Source organism: Castor canadensis, chromosome 8 (assembly GCF_047511655.1).
Source record: "Castor canadensis chromosome 8, mCasCan1.hap1v2, whole genome shotgun sequence".
Lineage (NCBI taxonomy): Eukaryota > Metazoa > Chordata > Mammalia > Rodentia > Castoridae > Castor > Castor canadensis.
Genome location: NC_133393.1, coordinates 70,386,022 through 70,408,950, shown reverse-complemented (window position 1 = coordinate 70,408,950; position 22,929 = coordinate 70,386,022).

Genomic DNA, 22,929 nt, shown 5'->3' with positions numbered 1-22,929 from the left:
ATCATGGATTTCAAGGTGTACAACAGCTCACTTTACTCCAAATAGGACTATTTAGCTGAGTGGAAGAAACAACATGTATATCTCACAAGAGAACTATATGTGTAAGAAGCCTGAGCATCTAGAACATTGATTCCCTGTGAGAACCGAGTTACGTTTGAAAGGAATACCTCCTGCAAATGCTAGATTTGAAGGTGGAGAAAGGCTGCTTTTGTTCAAAATAGGCCTATTGATTTGAGGGGAAGTAACAAATGGATACTTCCAAAGAAAACCATTTCTGGTAGAAGCTGAAGCATGTACATATTGCTTCCCTGGGAGAATTCAGTTCGTTTGGAAAAGAATATTCCTGCAAATCAGAACTTCCAAGGTGCACCAAGCTTCATTTCATTCTAAATAGGCCTATTCCACTGAGATGTTGAAACACATGTTTCTCTGGAAAGAAAACAATCCATGTTACAATCTCCACTGCCTTTAACCTTGATTCCCTGTGAGATTAGAGGTAGTTTTTGAGTGGAATACTTCTGCAAAGGAGAATTTTCAGGCTGGAAAAGCCTCTTTTTGTTGGACTAAGCCTATTCAGCTGAGTTGAAGAAGCACATTTTTCTCTCTAAAGAAAATCATCTGTGTTAGAAGAAGGAGAATCTAGCACATTGTTTCCTATGAGAAGTGAGTTAGTGTTTGAAAAGAACGCTGACTGCAACCTAGGTGTTTCAAGGTGGAGATTGGCTCTATTTCCTCCAATAAGCCTATTCAGATGAGTTTGAGAAACTCATGTATCTCTCCAAGGAAAATGGTCTACGTTAGCAGCATCAAATCGACCACATTGTTTCCTTCTGAGTATTGAGTTAGGTTTTGAAAGCAACACGTTTAGCAAATCAGAATTTTCAAGCTAGAGAAAGGCTCATTTTGTCCAAAGAGGACGATTCGGCTCAATTGAAGACAGACATGTATCTCTCCACACAATACCATCTATGCTTCAACCTGCAGCAATTACCACATTGTTTCCCTGCAAGAATTGACTTAGTTTTTGAAAGGACTACTACTGGCAACTTTTGAGTTTCACTGTGGAGATAGTCTCTGTTTGCTTCAAACAGGCCTTTTTAGCTGAGATGAAGAAGCACATGTGTATCTTGAAAAAGTACCATCTACGTTGGAAGCTGTAATTTCTATCACACTGTTTCCCTCTGACAATTTAGTTTGTTTTAAAAAGGAGTATTTCCTGCAAATCAGAATTTCCAACATGGATTGAAGTTCACTTGCTCCAAACAAGCCTAGGTTGAAGAAACACACATATTTCTTGAAAGAAAACCATCTGTGTTAGAAGAAAGTGCATCTAGCACATTGTTTCCCTGTGAGAACTGAGTTAGTTTTTAAAGGAACTCGTCCTGCAAATTAGCACTTTGAAGGGGGCCATATGTTTCTTTGTTTCAAATTGGCCTATTCACCTGAATTATCTAAACACGTGTTCCTCTTGAAACATCACAATATGTTTTAGAAAGAGGAACAACTAGCCTATTGCTTCCTTGTGAGAAGACTTAGTCTTGGAAAGGAATGTACCTGCAACTGACAGATTTCAATGTGGAGATATGCCCTGATTGCTGCAAATAGGCCTATATAGCTGAGTTGAAGAAACACATGTCTAACTCTAATGACAACCATCTATGCTAGAAACTGTAGCGTCAAGCACATTGTTCCCCTATGAAATTTCAATTAGTTATGGAAATGAATAACTTCTGAATAACAGATTTTCAAAGTGTAGGAAAGCTCATTTTGTCCAAATGGGCCATTTCAGCTATGTTGAAGAAACACATGCATCTCTCCAACGAAATCATGTAGGTTAGAATCAGCATCATCTAGAACACAGTTTCCTTGTGAGAATTGATTTAGTTCGTGAAAGGCGTATTTCCTGCAAATCATCCTTTTCAAGATGAAGTAAGGCTCATTTTGTTCCAAATAGGTCTATACAGCTGAGTTGAAGAAACACATGTACCTTTCCAAAGAAAATCATCTATGGTAGATCTATCACTTTATTTCCCTGTGTGAATTGACATAGATTTCAAAGGAACATTTAATGGGAATGATAACTTAGAAGGCAGAGAAAGGATCATTTTTTCCAAATGGGCCAAATCACATGAGATGTCAAAAACCATTTGTGTGGAAAGGAAAACTGTCATAGAAACAGGTGTTTCCTGCACATTCTTTCCCTGTGAAAATTGAGTTAATTTTTAAAAGCATACTTCCTACATCTTAAGTGTTTCAATGTGGAGATAGGTTCTGTTTACTCCAGGGAGGCGTATTCAAGCTGGTTTGAGAAACGCATGTATCTCCCAAAGAAAGAGATCTATGTTAAATGCTTCACAATCCCGCCTGTTGTTTGCCTGTGAGAATTGAATGAGTTTTTGAATGCAATACTTCTGGAAATCCTCATTTTCAAGAAGAAGAAAGGCTCCTTTTGTCCCAAGTATGCGTATTTTGCTGAGGTGAAGAAACACATTTAGCTCTCCACAGAAAGCCATCTGTGTCAGAAGTCAAAACATTAACAACATTGCTTCATTGTGTAAATGAGTTACTTTTGGAAAGGAATATTTCCTGAAAATTAGAACTTTCAAGGTGGAGAGATGTTCATTTTCTTCCAAATAAGCCTATTGACCTGAAAGTGGGAACACATTTGTCTCTTGAAAGAAAATGGTCAGTGTTAGAAAGAGAGAAGTGTCTAGACCATTGTTTCCGTGTGAGAATTGACTTAGATTTGAAAGGAATACTTACTGCAAATCCTAATTTTCAAGGTGGAGAAAGGGTGATTTTCCTCAAATGGGCCTCTTTATCTGAGGGGAAGAAACACATGTATCCCTCCAAAGAAAACCATTTCTGCTAGAAGCTGCAGCATCTGACACATTGTTACCTGTGAGAATTGAGTTCACTTTTGAAAGGAATATTTCCTGCATATCGTGGTTATCATGGTAGGGGAAGGCTCATTTTGGTACAAACATGCCTAATCAGCTGATTTGAAGAAACACATTTATTTCTCCAAATAACACCATCTAAGCTTGAAGCTACAGTTGCTAGCACATTGTTTCCCTGTGACAATTGGCTTAGTTTTTGAAAGGAAGACTTCCTGACAATCTGAATTTTCAGGGTATTCTTAGGCTGAGTGTGTCCAAGTAGGCCCATTCAGCTAAGTTGTATAGAAACATGTATCTCTCAAAGAAAAATCTTTGTTAGAACCACGAGCATCTAGGGCATTGTTTCCCTGTGAGAACTGAGTAAGTTATTGAAAGGAATACTTCCTGCGACTTAAGATGTTTCAAAGTGGAGAAAGGCTCATTTTGTTCCAAATGGGGCCGTTCATCATTGGGGAAGAAACCCAAGTATCCCTCCGAAGAAACCCATTTATGCTAGAAGATGCAGCATCTACCATATTGTTTTCCTGTGAGAATTGAGTTCGTTTTGGGAAGAATACTTCCTGCAAATCCGAAATTCCAACGTGAACAAAGGTTCATTTTGTTTCGCAAAGGCCTATTCACCTAAGATGAAGAAAGGCCTGTATGTCCAAAAGAGAACAAGCTGGGTCCGAAGCTCAAGCACGTAGAACGTTGTTTACCAGTGATACTTGAATTACTTTTTGAATGGAATGCTCCTGCAAATCAGAATTGTCGGGGTGGATGAAGATCATTTTGTTCTGAATAGGCCTATTTGCCTGAGTTGAAAAAACACATGTACCTCTCAAAAGAAAACCAGCAGTGTTAGAAGCAGGAGCATCTAGCACATTGTTTTCCTGTGAGAATTCAGTGAGTTTTTGAAAGGAAGACTGCTGCAAATCAGCGTTTTCGAGGTGTAGAAAGCTTCATTTTGTTCCAAATAGGACAGTTTAGAACAGTTGAAGAAACAAATGTAAATCTCAAAAGAAAACTATGTGTGTTAGAAACCAGAGCATCTATCACATTGTTTGCTGTGAGAATAGTGTTAGTTTTTGAAAGGAATATACCTGCAACTTAGGGGATCAACGTGGAGATAGCCTCTTTCTGTTCCAAATTGGCCTATTCAGCTAAGTTGAAGAAACACATGTACCTCTCAAAAAAAACCATCTCTGTATGATGCTGGAATATCTAGAACATTGTTTCCCTGTGAGAACTGAGTGTGGTTTTGAAATGACTACTACAGGAAACCTGAGAGTTTCAAAGGGGCGATAGGCTCTGTATGCTCGAAATAGGGCTTTTCAGCTGAGTTGAAGACACACGCATCTTTCCCAAGAAAACCCTCTATGTTAGAAAGTGCAGCAGCTACCACATGGTTTCTCTGTCATAATTGAGAGAGCTTTTGAAAGGAGTATTTCCTGCAATTCAGAACTTGCAAGGTCAACAAAGGTTCATTCTGTGCCAAATAGGCGTTTTCACCTGACATGTTGAAACACATGTTTCTCTCACAAGAAACTCTCTGTGTTAGACGGTCCATCGCATAGAACATTGTTTACCTGTGAGATTTGAGTTCGTTTTCTTTGGAGAACTTTTGCAAATCAGAATGTCAGGGTGGAAAAGGCTACTTTGTTCCTAATAGCGCTATTGAGCTGCATTGAAAAAACACATGGATCTCGCGAGAGAAAACCATCTGTGTTAGAAGCAGGATCATCTGGCACATTGTTTCCCTGTGAGAATCAAGTGAATATTTGAAAGGAGTACTTCCTGCCAATCATGGATTTCAAGGTGTACAACAGCTCACTTTACTCCAAATAGGACTATTTAGCTGAGTGGAAGAAACAACATGTATATCTCACAAGAGAACTATATGTGTAAGAAGCCTGAGCATCTAGAACATTGATTCCCTGTGAGAACCGAGTTACGTTTGAAAGGAATACCTCCTGCAAATGCTAGATTTGAAGGTGGAGAAAGGCTGCTTTTGTTCAAAATAGGCCTATTGATTTGAGGGGAAGTAACAAATGGATACTTCCAAAGAAAACCATTTCTGGTAGAAGCTGAAGCATGTACATATTGCTTCCCTGGGAGAATTCAGTTCGTTTGGAAAAGAATATTCCTGCAAATCAGAACTTCCAAGGTGCACCAAGCTTCATTTCATTCTAAATAGGCCTATTCCACTGAGATGTTGAAACACATGTTTCTCTGGAAAGAAAACAATCCATGTTACAATCTCCACTGCCTTTAACCTTGATTCCCTGTGAGATTAGAGGTAGTTTTTGAGTGGAATACTTCTGCAAAGGAGAATTTTCAGGCTGGAAAAGCCTCTTTTTGTTGGACTAAGCCTATTCAGCTGAGTTGAAGAAGCACATTTTTCTCTCTAAAGAAAATCATCTGTGTTAGAAGAAGGAGAATCTAGCACATTGTTTCCTATGAGAAGTGAGTTAGTGTTTGAAAAGAACGCTGACTGCAACCTAGGTGTTTCAAGGTGGAGATTGGCTCTATTTCCTCCAATAAGCCTATTCAGATGAGTTTGAGAAACTCATGTATCTCTCCAAGGAAAATGGTCTACGTTAGCAGCATCAAATCGACCACATTGTTTCCTTCTGAGTATTGAGTTAGGTTTTGAAAGCAACACGTTTAGCAAATCAGAATTTTCAAGCTAGAGAAAGGCTCATTTTGTCCAAAGAGGACGATTCGGCTCAATTGAAGACAGACATGTATCTCTCCACACAATACCATCTATGCTTCAACCTGCAGCAATTACCACATTGTTTCCCTGCAAGAATTGACTTAGTTTTTGAAAGGACTACTACTGGCAACTTTTGAGTTTCACTGTGGAGATAGTCTCTGTTTGCTTCAAACAGGCCTTTTTAGCTGAGATGAAGAAGCACATGTGTATCTTGAAAAAGTACCATCTACGTTGGAAGCTGTAATTTCTATCACACTGTTTCCCTCTGACAATTTAGTTTGTTTTAGAAAGGAGTATTTCCTGCAAATCAGAATTTCCAACATGGATTGAAGTTCACTTGCTCCAAACAAGCCTAGGTTGAAGAAACACACATATTTCTTGAAAGAAAACCATCTGTGTTAGAAGAAAGTGCATCTAGCACATTGATTCCCTGTGAGAACTGAGTTAGTTTTTAAAGGAACTCGTCCTGCAAATTAGCACTTTGAAGGGGGCCATATGTTTCTTTGTTTCAAATTGGCCTATTCACCTGAATTGTCTAAACACGTGTTCCTCTTGAAACATCACAATATGTTTTAGAAAGAGGAACAACTAGCCTATTGCTTCCTTGTGAGAAGACTTAGTCTTGGAAAGGAATGTACCTGCAACTGACAGATTTCAATGTGGAGATATGCCCTGATTGCTGCAAATAGGCCTATATAGCTGAGTTGAAGAAACACATGTCTAACTCTAATGACAACCATCTATGCTAGAAACTGTAGCGTCAAGCACATTGTTCCCCTATGAAATTTCAATTAGTTATGGAAATGAATAACTTCTGAATAACAGATTTTCAAAGTGTAGGAAAGCTCATTTTGTCCAAATAGGCCATTTCAGCTATGTTGAAGAAACACATGCATCTCTCCAACGAAATCATGTAGGTTAGAATCAGCATCATCGAGAACACGGTTTCCTTGTGAGAATTGATTTAGTTCGTGAAAGGCGTATTTCCTGCAAATCATCCTTTTCAAGATGAAGTAAGGCTCATTTTGTTCCAAATAGGTCTATACAGCTGAGTTGAAGAAACACATGTACCTTTCCAAAGAAAACCATCTATGGTAGATCTACCACTTTATTTCCCTGTGTGAATTGACATAGATTTCAAAGGAACATTTAATGGAAATGATAACTTAGAAGGCAGAGAAAGGATCATTTTTTCCAAATGGGCCAAATCACATGAGATGTCAAAAACCATTTGTGTGGAAAGGAAAACTGTCATAGAAACAGGTGTTTCCTGCACATTCTTTCCCTGTGAAAATTGAGTTAATTTTTAAAAGCATACTTCCTACATCTTAAGTGTTTCAATGTGGAGATAGGTTCTGTTTACTCCAGGGAGGCGTATTCAAGGTGGTTTGAGAAACGCATGTATCTCCCAAAGAAAGAGATCTATGTTAAATGCTTCACAATCCCGCCTGTTGTTTGCCTGTGTGAATTGAATGAGTTTTTGAATGCAATACTTCTGGAAATCCTCATTTTCAAGAAGAAGAAAGGCTCCTTTTGTCCCAAGTATGCGTATTTTGCTGAGGTGAAGAAACACATTTAGCTCTCCACAGAAAGCCATCTGTGCCAGAAGTCAAAACATTAACAACATTGCTTCATTCTGTAAATGAGTTACTTTTGGAAAGGAATATTTCCTGAAAATTAGAACTTTCAAGGTGGAGAGATGTTCATTTTCTTCCAAATAAGCCTATTGACCTGAAAGTGGGAACACATTTGTCTCTCGAAAGAAAATGGTCAGTGTTAGAAAGAGAGAAGTGTCTAGACCATTGTTTCCGTGTGAGAATTGACTTAGTTTTGAAAGGAATACTTACTGCAAATCCTAATTTTCAAGGTGGAGAAAGGGTGATTTTCCTCAAATGGGCCTCTTTATCTGAGGGGAAGAAACACATGTATCCCTCCAAAGAAAACCATTTCTGCTAGAAGCTGCAGCATCTGACACATTGTTACCTGTGAGAATTGAGTTCACTTTTGAAAGGAATATTTCCTGCATATCGTGGTTATCATGGTAGGGGAAGGCTCATTTTGGTACAAAAATGCCTAATCAGCTGATTTGAAGAAACACATTTATTTCTCCAAATAACACCATCTAAGCTTGAAGCTACAGTTGCTAGCACATTGTTTCCCTGTGACAATTGGCTTAGTTTTTGAAAGGAAGACTTCCTGACAATCTGAATTTTCAGGGTATTCTTAGGCTGAGTGTGTCCAAGTAGGCCCATTCAGCTAAGTTGTATAGAAACATGTATCTCTCAAAGAAAAATCTTTGTTAGAACCACGAGCATCTAGGGCATTGTTTCCCTGTGAGAACTGAGTAAGTTATTGAAAGGAATACTTCCTGCGACTTAAGATGTTTCAAAGTGGAGAAAGGCTCATTTTGTTCCAAATGGGGCCGTTCATCATTGGGGAAGAAACACAAGTATCCCTCCGAAGAAACCCATTTATGCTACAAGCTGCAGCATCTACCATATTGTTTTCCTGTGAGAATTGAGTTCGTTTTGGGAAGAATACTTCCTGCAAATCCGAAATTCCAACGTGAACAAAGGTTCATTTTGTTTCCCAAAGGCCTATTCACCTAAGATGAAGAAAGGCCTGTATGTCCAAAAGAGAACAAGCTGGGTCCGAAGCTCAAGCACGTAGAACGTTGTTTACCAGAGATACTTGAATTACTTTTTGAATGGAATGCTCCTGCAAATCAGAATTGTCGGGGTGGATGAAGATCATTTTGTTCTGAATAGGCCTATTTGCCTGAGTTGAAAAAACACATGTACCTCTCAAAAGAAAACCAGCAGTGTTAGAAGCAGGAGCATCTAGCACATTGTTTTACTGTGAGAATTCTGTGAGTTTTTGAAAGGAAGACTGCTGCAAATCAGCGTTTTCGAGGTGTAGAAAGCTTCATTTTGTTCCAAATAGGACAGTTTAGAACAGTTGAAGAAACAAATGTAAATCTCAAAAGAAAACTATGTGTGTTAGAAACCAGAGCATCTATCACATTGTTTGCTGTGAGAATAGTGTTAGTTTTTGAAAGGAATATACCTGCAACTTAGGGGATCAACGTGGAGATAGCCTCTTTCTGTTCCAAATTGGCCTATTCAGCTAAGTTGAAGAAACACATGTACCTCTCAAAAAAAACCATCTCTGTATGATGCTGGAATATCTAGAACATTGTTTCCCTGTGAGAACTGAGTGTGGTTTTGAAATGACTACTACAGGAAACCTGAGAGTTTCAAAGGGGCGATAGGCTCTGTATGCTCGAAATAGGGCTTTTCAGCTGAGTTGAAGACACACGCATCTTTCCCAAGAAAACCATCTATGTTAGAAAGTGCAGCAGCTACCACATGGTTTCTCTGTCACAATTGAGAGAGCTTTTGAAAGGAGTACTTCCTGCAATTCAGAACTTGCAAGGTCAACAAAGGTTCATTCTGTGCCAAATAGGCGTTTTCACCTGACATGTTGAAACACATGTTTCTCTCACAAGAAACTCTCTGTGTTAGACGGTCCATCGCATAGAACATTGTTTACCTGTGAGATTTGAGTTCGTTTTCTTTGGAGAACTTTTGCAAATCAGAATGTCAGGGTGGAAAAGGCTACTTTGTTCCTAATAGCGCTATTGAGCTGCATTGAAAAAACACATGGATCTCGCGAGAGAAAACCATCTGTGTTAGAAGCAGGATCATCCGGCACATTGTTTCCCTGTGAGAATCAAGTGAATATTTGAAAGGAGTACTTCCTGCCAATCATGGATTTCAAGGTGTACAACAGCTCACTTTACTCCAAATAGGACTATTTAGCTGAGTGGAAGAAACAACATGTATATCTCACAAGAGAACTATATGTGTAAGAAGCCTGAGCATCTAGAACATTGATTCCCTGTGAGAACCGAGTTACGTTTGAAAGGAATACCTCCTGCAAATGCTAGATTTGAAGGTGGAGAAAGGCTGCTTTTGTTCAAAATAGGCCTATTGATTTGAGGGGAAGTAACAAATGGATACTTCCAAAGAAAACCATTTCTGGTAGAAGCTGAAGCATGTACATATTGCTTCCCTGGGAGAATTCAGTTCGTTTGGAAAAGAATATTCCTGCAAATCAGAACTTCCAAGGTGCACCAAGCTTCATTTCATTCTAAATAGGCCTATTCCACTGAGATGTTGAAACACATGTTTCTCTGGAAAGAAAACAATCCATGTTACAATCTCCACTGCCTTTAACCTTGATTCCCTGTGAGATTAGAGGTAGTTTTTGAGTGGAATACTTCTGCAAAGGAGAATTTTCAGGCTGGAAAAGCCTCTTTTTGTTGGACTAAGCCTATTCAGCTGAGTTGAAGAAGCACATTTTTCTCTCTAAAGAAAATCATCTGTGTTAGAAGAAGGAGAATCTAGCACATTGTTTCCTATGAGAAGTGAGTTAGTGTTTGAAAAGAACGCTGACTGCAACCTAGGTGTTTCAAGGTGGAGATTGGCTCTATTTCCTCCAATAAGCCTATTCAGATGAGTTTGAGAAACTCATGTATCTCTCCAAGGAAAATGGTCTACGTTAGCAGCATCAAATCGACCACATTGTTTCCTTCTGAGTATTGAGTTAGGTTTTGAAAGCAACACGTTTAGCAAATCAGAATTTTCAAGCTAGAGAAAGGCTCATTTTGTCCAAAGAGGACGATTCGGCTCAATTGAAGACAGACATGTATCTCTCCACACAATACCATCTATGCTTCAACCTGCAGCAATTACCACATTGTTTCCCTGCAAGAATTGACTTAGTTTTTGAAAGGACTACTACTGGCAACTTTTGAGTTTCACTGTGGAGATAGTCTCTGTTTGCTTCAAACAGGCCTTTTTAGCTGAGATGAAGAAGCACATGTGTATCTTGAAAAAGTACCATCTACGTTGGAAGCTGTAATTTCTATCACACTGTTTCCCTCTGACAATTTAGTTTGTTTTAGAAAGGAGTATTTCCTGCAAATCAGAATTTCCAACATGGATTGAAGTTCACTTGCTCCAAACAAGCCTAGGTTGAAGAAACACACATATTTCTTGAAAGAAAACCATCTGTGTTAGAAGAAAGTGCATCTAGCACATTGTTTCCCTGTGAGAACTGAGTTAGTTTTTAAAGGAACTCGTCCTGCAAATTAGCACTTTGAAGGGGGCCATATGTTTCTTTGTTTCAAATTGGCCTATTCACCTGAATTATCTAAACTCGTGTTCCTCTTGAAACATCACAATATGTTTTAGAAAGAGGAACAACTAGCCTATTGCTTCCTTGTGAGAAGACTTAGTCTTGGAAAGGAATGTACCTGCAACTGACAGATTTCAATGTGGAGATATGCCCTGATTGCTGCAAATAGGCCTATATAGCTGAGTTGAAGAAACACATGTCTAACTCTAATGACAACCATCTATGCTAGAAACTGTAGCGTCAAGCACATTGTTCCCCTATGAAATTTCAATTAGTTATGGAAATGAATAACTTCTGAATAACAGATTTTCAAAGTGTAGGAAAGCTCATTTTGTCCAAATGGGCCATTTCAGCTATGTTGAAGAAACACATGCATCTCTCCAACGAAATCATGTAGGTTAGAATCAGCATCATCTAGAACACAGTTTCCTTGTGAGAATTGATTTAGTTCGTGAAAGGCGTATTTCCTGCAAATCATCCTTTTCAAGATGAAGTAAGGCTCATTTTGTTCCAAATAGGTCTATACAGCTGAGTTGAAGAAACACATGTACCTTTCCAAAGAAAATCATCTATGGTAGATCTATCACTTTATTTCCCTGTGTGAATTGACATAGATTTCAAAGGAACATTTAATGGGAATGATAACTTAGAAGGCAGAGAAAGGATCATTTTTTCCAAATGGGCCAAATCACATGAGATGTCAAAAACCATTTGTGTGGAAAGGAAAACTGTCATAGAAACAGGTGTTTCCTGCACATTCTTTCCCTGTGAAAATTGAGTTAATTTTTAAAAGCATACTTCCTACATCTTAAGTGTTTCAATGTGGAGATAGGTTCTGTTTACTCCAGGGAGGCGTATTCAAGGTGGTTTGAGAAACGCATGTATCTCCCAAAGAAAGAGATCTATGTTAAATGCTTCACAATCCCGCCTGTTGTTTGCCTGTGAGAATTGAATGAGTTTTTGAATGCAATACTTCTGGAAATCCTCATTTTCAAGAAGAAGAAAGGCTCCTTTTGTCCCAAGTATGCGTATTTTGCTGAGGTGAAGAAACACATTTAGCTCTCCACAGAAAGCCATCTGTGTCAGAAGTCAAAACATTAACAACATTGCTTCATTGTGTAAATGAGTTACTTTTGGAAAGGAATATTTCCTGAAAATTAGAACTTTCAAGGTGGAGAGATGTTCATTTTCTTCCAAATAAGCCTATTGACCTGAAAGTGGGAACACATTTGTCTCTCGAAAGAAAATGGTCAGTGTTAGAAAGAGAGAAGTGTCTAGACCATTGTTTCCGTGTGAGAATTGACTTAGATTTGAAAGGAATACTTACTGCAAATCCTAATTTTCAAGGTGGAGAAAGGGTGATTTTCCTCAAATGGGCCTCTTTATCTGAGGGGAAGAAACACATGTATCCCTCCAAAGAAAACCATTTCTGCTAGAAGCTGCAGCATCTGACACATTGTTACCTGTGAGAATTGAGTTCACTTTTGAAAGGAATATTTCCTGCATATCGTGGTTATCAAGGTAGGGGAAGGCTCATTTTGGTACAAACATGCCTAATCAGCTGATTTGAAGAAAAACATTTATTTCTCCAAATAACACCATCTAAACTTGAAGCTACAGTTGCTAGCACATTGTTTCCCTGTGACAATTGGCTTAGTTTTTGAAAGGAAGACTTCCTGACAATCTGAATTTTCAGGGTATTCTTAGGCTGAGTGTGTCCAAGTAGGCCCATTCAGCTAAGTTGTATAGAAACATGTATCTCTCAAAGAAAAATCTTTGTTAGAACCACGAGCATCTAGGGCATTGTTTCCCTGTGAGAACTGAGTAAGTTATTGAAAGGAATACTTCCTGCGACTTAAGATGTTTCAAAGTGGAGAAAGGCTCATTTTGTTCCAAATGGGGCCATTCATCATTGGGGAAGAAACCCAAGTATCCCTCCGAAGAAACCCATTTATGCTAGAAGATGCAGCATCTACCATATTGTTTTCCTGTGAGAATTGAGTTCGTTTTGGGAAGAATACTTCCTGCAAATCCGAAATTCCAACGTGAACAAAGGTTCATTTTGTTTCGCAAAGGCCTATTCACCTAAGATGAAGAAAGGCCTGTATGTCCAAAAGAGAACAAGCTGGGTCCGAAGCTCAAGCACGTAGAACGTTGTTTACCAGTGATACTTGAATTACTTTTTGAATGGAATGCTCCTGCAAATCAGAATTGTCAGGGTGGATGAAGATCATTTTGTTCTGAATAGGCCTATTTGCCTGAGTTGAAAAAACACATGTACCTCTCAAAAGAAAACCAGCAGTGTTAGAAGCAGGAGCATCTAGCACATTGTTTTCCTGTGAGAATTCAGTGAGTTTTTGAAAGGAAGACTGCTGCAAATCAGCGTTTTCGAGGTGTAGAAAGCTTCATTTTGTTCCAAATAGGACAGTTTAGAACAGTTGAAGAAACAAATGTAAATCTCAAAAGAAAACTATGTGTGTTAGAAACCAGAGCATCTATCACATTGTTTGCTGTGAGAATAGTGTTAGTTTTTGAAAGGAATATACCTGCAACTTAGGGGATCAACGTGGAGATAGCCTCTTTCTGTTCCAAATTGGCCTATTCAGCTAAGTTGAAGAAACACATGTACCTCTCAAAAAAAACCATCTCTGTATGATGCTGGAATATCTAGAACATTGTTTCCCTGTGAGAACTGAGTGTGGTTTTGAAATGACTACTACAGGAAACCTGAGAGTTTCAAAGGGGCGATAGGCTCTGTATGCTCGAAATAGGGCTTTTCAGCTGAGTTGAAGACACACGCATCTTTCCCAAGAAAACCATCTATGTTAGAAAGTGCAGCAGCTACCACATGGTTTCTCTGTCATAATTGAGAGAGCTTTTGAAAGGAGTACTTCCTGCAATTCAGAACTTGCAAGGTCAACAAAGGTTCATTCTGTGCCAAATAGGCGTTTTCACCTGACATGTTGAAACACATGTTTCTCTCACAAGAAACTCTCTGTGTTAGACGGTCCGTCGCATAGAACATTGTTTACCTGTGAGATTTGAGTTCGTTTTCTTTGGAGAACTTTTGCAAATCAGAATGTCAGGGTGGAAAAGGCTACTTTGTTCCTAATAGCGCTATTGAGCTGCATTGAAAAAACACATGGATCTCGCGAGAGAAAACCATCTGTGTTAGAAGCAGGATCATCTGGCACATTGTTTCCCTGTGAGAATCAAGTGAATATTTGAAAGGAGTACTTCCTGCCAATCATGGATTTCAAGGTGTACAACAGCTCACTTTACTCCAAATAGGACTATTTAGCTGAGTGGAAGAAACAACATGTATATCTCACAAGAGAACTATATGTGTAAGAAGCCTGAGCATCTAGAACATTGATTCCCTGTGAGAACCGAGTTACGTTTGAAAGGAATACCTCCTGCAAATGCTAGATTTGAAGGTGGAGAAAGGCTGCTTTTGTTCAAAATAGGCCTATTGATTTGAGGGGAAGTAACAAATGGATACTTCCAAAGAAAACCATTTCTGGTAGAAGCTGAAGCATGTACATATTGCTTCCCTGGGAGAATTCAGTTCGTTTGGAAAAGAATATTCCTGCAAATCAGAACTTCCAAGGTGCACCAAGCTTCATTTCATTCTAAATAGGCCTATTCCACTGAGATGTTGAAACACATGTTTCTCTGGAAAGAAAACAATCCATGTTACAATCTCCACTGCCTTTAACCTTGATTCCCTGTGAGATTAGAGGTAGTTTTTGAGTGGAATACTTCTGCAAAGGAGAATTTTCAGGCTGGAAAAGCCTCTTTTTGTTGGACTAAGCCTATTCAGCTGAGTTGAAGAAGCACATTTTTCTCTCTAAAGAAAATCATCTGTGTTAGAAGAAGGAGAATCTAGCACATTGTTTCCTATGAGAAGTGAGTTAGTGTTTGAAAAGAACGCTGACTGCAACCTAGGTGTTTCAAGGTGGAGATTGGCTCTATTTCCTCCAATAAGCCTATTCAGATGAGTTTGAGAAACTCATGTATCTCTCCAAGGAAAATGGTCTACGTTAGCAGCATCAAATCGACCACATTGTTTCCTTCTGAGTATTGAGTTAGGTTTTGAAAGCAACACGTTTAGCAAATCAGAATTTTCAAGCTAGAGAAAGGCTCATTTTGTCCAAAGAGGACGATTCGGCTCAATTGAAGACAGACATGTATCTCTCCACACAATACCATCTATGCTTCAACCTGCAGCAATTACCACATTGTTTCCCTGCAAGAATTGACTTAGTTTTTGAAAGGACTACTACTGGCAACTTTTGAGTTTCACTGTGGAGATAGTCTCTGTTTGCTTCAAACAGGCCTTTTTAGCTGAGATGAAGAAGCACATGTGTATCTTGAAAAAGTACCATCTACGTTGGAAGCTGTAATTTCTATCACACTGTTTCCCTCTGACAATTTAGTTTGTTTTAGAAAGGAGTATTTCCTGCAAATCAGAATTTCCAACATGGATTGAAGTTCACTTGCTCCAAACAAGCCTAGGTTGAAGAAACACACATATTTCTTGAAAGAAAACCATCTGTGTTAGAAGAAAGTGCATCTAGCACATTGTTTCCCTGTGAGAACTGAGTTAGTTTTTAAAGGAACTCGTCCTGCAAATTAGCACTTTGAAGGGGGCCATATGTTTCTTTGTTTCAAATTGGCCTATTCACCTGAATTGTCTAAACACGTGTTCCTCTTGAAACATCACAATATGTTTTAGAAAGAGGAACAACTAGCCTATTGCTTCCTTGTGAGAAGACGTGGTCTTGGAAAGGAATGTACCTGCAACTGACAGATTTCAATGTGGAGATATGCCCTGATTGCTGCAAATAGGCCTATATAGCTGAGTTGAAGAAACACATGTCTAACTCTAATGACAACCATCTATGCTAGAAACTGTAGCGTCAAGCACATTGTTCCCCTATGAAATTTCAATTAGTTATGGAAATGAATAACTTCTGAATAACAGATTTTCAAAGTGTAGGAAAGCTCATTTTGTCCAAATAGGCCATTTCAGCTATGTTGAAGAAACACATGCATCTCTCCAACGAAATCATGTAGGTTAGAATCAGCATCATCTAGAACACGGTTTCCTTGTGAGAATGGATTTAGTTCGTGAAAGGCGTATTTCCTGCAAATCATCCTTTTCAAGATGAAGTAAGGCTCATTTTGTTCCAAATAGGTCTATACAGCTGAGTTGAAGAAACACATGTACCTTTCCAAAGAAAACCATCTATGGTAGATCTACCACTTTATTTCCCTGTGTGAATTGACATAGATTTCAAAGGAACATTTAATGGAAATGATAACTTAGAAGGCAGAGAAAGGATCATTTTTTCCAAATGGGCCAAATCACATGAGATGTCAAAAACCATTTGTGTGGAAAGGAAAACTGTCATAGAAACAGGTGTTTCCTGCACATTCCTTCCCTGTGAAAATTGAGTTAATTTTTAAAAGCATACTTCCTACATCTTAAGTGTTTCAATGTGGAGATAGGTTCTGTTTACTCCAGGGAGGCGTATTCAAGGTGGTTTGAGAAACGCATGTATCTCCCAAAGAAAGAGATCTATGTTAAATGCTTCACAATCCCGCCTGTTGTTTGCCTGTGAGAATTGAATGAGTTTTTGAATGCAATACTTCTGGAAATCCTCATTTTCAAGAAGAAGAAAGGCTCCTTTTGTCCCAAGTATGCATATTTTGCTGAGGTGAAGAAACACATTTAGCTCTCCACAGAAAGCCGTCTGTGCAAGAAGTCAAAACATTAACAACATTGCTTCATTCTGTAAATGAGTTACTTTTGGAAAGGAATATTTCCTGAAAATTAGAACTTTCAAGGTGGAGAGATGTTCATTTTCTTCCAAATAAGCCTATTGACCTGAAAGTGGGAACACATTTGTCTCTCGAAAGAAAATGGTCAGTGTTAGAAAGAGAGAAGTGTCTAGACCATTGTTTCCGTGTGAGAATTGACTTAGTTTTGAAAGGAATACTTACTGCAAATCCTAATTTTCAAGGTGGAGAAAGGGTGATTTTCCTCAAATGGGCCTCTTTATCTGGGGGGAAGAAACACATGTATCCCTCCAAAGAAAACCATTTCTGCTAGAAGCTGCAGCATCTGACACATTGTTACCTGTGAGAATTGAGTTCACTTTTGAAAGGAATATTTCCTGCATATCGTGGTTATCATGGTAGGGGAAGGCTCATTTTGGTACAAAAATGCCTAATCAGCTGATTTGAAGAAACACATTTATTTCTCCAAATAACACCATCTAAGCTTGAAGCTACAGTTGCTAGCACATTGTTTCCCTGTGACAATTGGCTTAGTTTTTGAAAGGAAGACTTCCTGACAATCTGAATTTTCAGGGTATTCTTAGGCTGAGTGTGTCCAAGTAGGCCCATTCAGCTAAGTTGTATAGAAACATGTATCTCTCAAAGAAAAATCTTTGTTAGAACCACGAGCATCTAGGGCATTGTTTCCCTGTGAGAACTGAGTAAGTTATTGAAAGGAATACTTCCTGCGACTTAAGATGTTTCAAAGTGGAGAAAGGCTCATTTTGTTCCAAATGGGGCCGTTCATCATTGGGGAAGAAACACAAGTATCCCTCCGAAGAAACCCATTTATGCTAGAAGCTGCAGCATCTACCATATTGTTTTCCTGTGAGAATTGAGTTCGTTTTGGGAAGAATACTTCCTGCAAATCCGAAATTCCAACGTGAACAAAGGTTCATTTTGTTTCGCAAAGGCCTATTCACCTAAGATGAAGAAAGGCCTGTATGTCCAAAAGAGAACAAGCTGGGTCCGAAGCTCAAGCACGTAGAACGTTGTTTACCAGTGATACTTGAATTACTTTTTGAATGGAATGCTCCTGCAAATCAGAATTGTCGGGGTGGATGAAGATCATTTTGTTCTGAATAGTCCTATTTGCCTGAGTTGAAAAAACACATGTACCTCTCAAAAGAAAACCAGCAGTGTTAGAAGCAGGAGCATCTAGCACATTGTTTTACTGTGAGAATTCTGTGAGTTTTTGAAAGGAAGACTGCTGCAAATCAGCGTTTTTGAGGTGTAGAAAGCTTCATTTTGTTCCAAATAGGACAGTTTAGAACAGTTGAAGAAACAAATGTAAATCTCAAAAGAAAACTATGTGTGTTAGAAACCAGAGCATCTATCACATTGTTTGCTGTGAGAATAGTGTTAGTTTTTGAAAGGAATATACCTGCAACTTAGGGGATCAACGTGGAGATAGCCTCTTTCTGTTCCAAATTGGCCTATTCAGCTAAGTTGAAGAAACACATGTACCTCTCAAAAAAAACCATCTCTGTATGATGCTGGAATATCTAGAACATTGTTTCCCTGTGAGAACTGAGTGTGGTTTTGAAATGACTACTACAGGAAACCTGAGAGTTTCAAAGGGGCGATAGGCTCTGTTTGCTCGAAATAGGTCTTTTCAGCTGAGTTGAAGACACAGGCATCTTTCCCAAGAAAACCATCTATGTTAGAAAGTGCAGCAGCTACCACATGGTTTCTCTGTCACAATTGAGAGAGCTTTTGAAAGGAGTACTTCCTGCAATTCAGAACTTGCAAGGTCAACAAAGGTTCATTCTGTGCCAAATAGGCGTTTTCACCTGACATGTTGAAACACATGTTTCTCTCACAAGAAACTCTCTGTGTTAGACGGTCCGTCGCATAGAACATTGTTTACCTGTGAGATTTGAGTTCGTTTTCATTGGAGAACTTTTGCAAATCAGAATTTCAGGGTGGAAAAGGCTACTTTGTTCCTAATAGCCCTATTGAGCTGCATTGAAAAAACACATGGATCTCGCGAGAGAAAACCATCTGTGTTAGAAGCAGGATCATCTGGCACATTGTTTCCCTGTGAGAATCGAGTGAATATTTGAAAGGAGTACTTCCTGCCAATCATGGATTTCAAGGTGTACAACAGCTCACTTTACTCCAAATAGGACTATTTAGCTGAGTGGAAGAAACAACATGTATATCTCACAAGAGAACTATATGTGTAAGAAGCCTGAGCATCTAGAACATTGATTCCCTGTGAGAACCGAGTTACGTTTGAAAGGAATACCTCCTGCAAATGCTAGATTTGAAGGTGGAGAAAGGCTGCTTTTGTTCAAAATAGGCCTATTGATTTGAGGGGAAGTAACAAATGGATACTTCCAAAGAAAACCATTTCTGGTAGAAGCTGAAGCATGTACATATTGCTTCCCTGGGAGAATTCAGTTCGTTTGGAAAAGAATATTCCTGCAAATCAGAACTTCCAAGGTGCACCAAGCTTCATTTCATTCTAAATAGGCCTATTCCACTGAGATGTTGAAACACATGTTTCTCTGGAAAGAAAACAATCCATGTTACAATCTCCACTGCCTTTAACCTTGATTCCCTGTGAGATTAGAGGTAGTTTTTGAGTGGAATACTTCTGCAAAGGAGAATTTTCAGGCTGGAAAAGCCTCTTTTTGTTGGACTAAGCCTATTCAGCTGAGTTGAAGAAGCACATTTTTCTCTCTAAAGAAAATCATCTGTGTTAGAAGAAGGAGAATCTAGCACATTGTTTCCTATGTGAAGTGAGTTAGTGTTTGAAAAGAACGCTGACTGCAACCTAGGTGTTTCAAGGTGGAGATTGGCTCTATTTCCTCCAATAAGCCTATTCAGATGAGTTTGAGAAACTCATGTATCTCTCCAAGGAAAATGGTCTACGTTAGCAGCATCAAATCGACCACATTGTTTCCTTCTGAGTATTGAGTTAGGTTTTGAAAGCAACACGTTTAGCAAATCAGAATTTTCAAGCTAGAGAAAGGCTCATTTTGTCCAAAGAGGACGATTCGGCTCAATTGAAGACAGACATGTATCTCTCCACACAATACCATCTATGCTTCAACCTGCAGCAATTACCACATTGTTTCCCTGCAAGAATTGACTTAGTTTTTGAAAGGACTACTACTGGCAACTTTTGAGTTTCACTGTGGAGATAGTCTCTTTTTACTTCAAACAGGCCTTTTTAGCTGAGATGAAGAAGCACATGTGTACCTTGAAAAAGTACCATCTACGTTGGAAGCTGTAATTTCTATCACACTGCTTCCCTCTGACAATTTAGTTTGTTTTAGAAAGGAGTATTTCCTGCAAATCAGAATTTCCAACATGGATTGAAGTTCACTTGCTCCAAACAAGCCTAGGTTGAAGAAACACACATATTTCTTGAAAGAAAACCATCTGTGTTAGAAGAAAGTGCATCTAGCACATTGTTTCCCTGTGAGAACTGAGTTAGTTTTTAAAGGAACTCGTCCTGTAAATTAGCACTTTGAAGGGGGCCATATGTTTCTTTGTTTCAAATTGGCCTATTCACCTGAATTGTCTAAACACGTGTTCCTCTTGAAACATCACAATATGTTTTAGAAAGAGGAACAACTAGCCTATTGCTTCCTTGTGAGAAGACTTAGTCTTGGAAAGGAATGTACCTGCAACTGACAGATTTCAATGTGGAGATATGCCCTGATTGCTGCAAATAGGCCTATATAGCTGAGTTGAAGAAACACATGTCTAACTCTAATGACAACCATCTATGCTAGAAACTGTAGCGTCAAGCACATTGCTCCCCTATGAAATTTCAATTAGTTATGGAAATGAATAACTTCTGAATAACAGATTTTCAAAGTGTAGGAAAGCTCATTTTGTCCAAATAGGCCATTTCAGCTATGTTGAAGAAACACATGCATCTCTCCAACGAAATCATGTAGGTTAGAATCAGCATCATCTAGAACACGGTTTCCTTGTGAGAATTGATTTAGTTCGTGAAAGGCGTATTTCCTGCAAATCATCCTTTTCAAGATGAAGTAAGGCTCATTTTGTTCCAAATAGGTCTATACAGCTGAGTTGAAGAAACACATGTACCTTTCCAAAGAAAACCATCTATGGTAGATCTACCACTTTATTTCCCTGTGTGAATTGACATAGATTTCAAAGGAACATTTAATGGGAATGATAACTTAGAAGGCAGAGAAAGGATCATTTTTTCCAAATGGGCCAAATCACATGAGATGTCAAAAACCATTTGTGTGGAAAGGAAAACTGTCATAGAAACAGGTGTTTCCTGCACATTCTTTCCCTGTGAAAATTGAGTTAATTTTTAAAAGCATACTTCCTACATCTTAAGTGTTTCAATGTGGAGATAGGTTCTGTTTACTCCAGGGAGGCGTATTCAAGGTGGTTTGAGAAACGCATGTATCTCCCAAAGAAAGAGATCTATGTTAAATGCTTCACAATCCCGCCTGTTGTTTGTCTGTGAGAATTGAATGAGTTTTTGAATGCAATACTTCTGGAAATCCTCATTTTCAAGAAGAAGAAAGGCTCCTTTTGTCCCAAGTATGCGTATTTTGCTGAGGTGAAGAAACACATTTAGCTCTCCACAGAAAGCCATCTGTGCCAGAAGTCAACACATTAACAACATTGCTTCATTCTGTAAATGAGTTACTTTTGGAAAGGAATATTTCCTGAAAATTAGAACTTTCAAGGTGGAGAGATGTTCATTTTCTTCCAAATAAGCCTATTGACCTGAAAGTGGGAACACATTTGTCTCTCGAAAGAAAATGGTCAGTGTTAGAAAGAGAGAAGTGTCTAGACCATTGTTTCCGTGTGAGAATTGACTTAGTTTTGAAAGGAATACTTACGGCAAATCCTAATTTTCAAGGTGGAGAAAGGGTGATTTTCCTCAAATGGGCCTCTTTATCTGGGGGGAAGAAACACATGTATCCCTCCAAAGAAAACCATTTCTGCTAGAAGCTGCAGCATCTGACACATTGTTACCTGTGAGAATTGAGTTCACTTTTGAAAGGAATATTTCCTGCATATCGTGGTTATCATGGTAGGGGAAGGCTCATTTTGGTACAAAAATGCCTAATCAGCTGATTTGAAGAAGCACATTTATTTCTCCAAATAACACCATCTAAGCTTGAAGCTACAGTTGCTAGCACATTGTTTCCCTGTGACAATTGGCTTAATTTTTGAAAGGAAGACTTCCTGACAATCTGAATTTTCAGGGTATTCTTAGGCTGAGTGTGTCCAAGTAGGCCCATTCAGCTAAGTTGTATAGAAACATGTATCTCTCAAAGAAAAATCTTTGTTAGAACCACGAGCATCTAGGGCATTGTTTCCCTGTGAGAACTGAGTAAGTTATTGAAAGGAATACTTCCTGCGACTTAAGATGTTTCAAAGTGGAGAAAGGCTCATTTTGTTCCAAATGGGGCCGTTCATCATTGGGGAAGAAACACAAGTATCCCTCCGAAGAAACCCATTTATGGTAGAAGCTGCAGCATCTACCATATTGTTTTCCTGTGAGAATTGAGTTCGTTTTGGGAAGAATACTTCCTGCAAATCCGAAATTCCAACGTGAACAAAGGTTCATTTTGTTTCGCAAAGGCCTATTCACCTAAGATGAAGAAAGGCCTGTATGTCCAAAAGAGAACAAGCTGGGTCCGAAGCTCAAGCACGTAGAACGTTGTTTACCAGTGATACTTGAATTACTTTTTGAATGGAATGCTCCTGCAAATCAGAATTGTCGGGGTGGATGAAGATCATTTTGTTCTGAATAGGCCTATTTGCCTGAGTTGAAAAAACACATGTACCTCTCAAAAGAAAACCAGCAGTGTTAGAAGCAGGAGCATCTAGCACATTGTTTTCCTGTGAGAATTCTGTGAGTTTTTGAAAGGAAGACTGCTGCAAATCAGCGTTTTCGAGGTGTAGAAAGCTTCATTTTGTTCCAAATAGGACAGTTTAGAACAGTTGAAGAAACAAATGTAAATCTCAAAAGAAAACTATGTGTGTTAGAAACCAGAGCATCTATCACATTGTTTGCTGTGAGAATAGTGTTAGTTTTTGAAAGGAATATACCTGCAACTTAGGGGATCAACGTGGAGATAGCCTCTTTCTGTTCCAAATTGGCCTATTCAGCTAAGTTGAAGAAACACATGTACCTCTCAAAAAAAACCATCTCTGTATGATGCTGGAATATCTAGAACATTGTTTCCCTGTGAGAACTGAGTGTGGTTTTGAAATGACTACTACAGGAAACCTGAGAGTTTCAAAGGGGCGATAGGCTCTGTTTGCTCG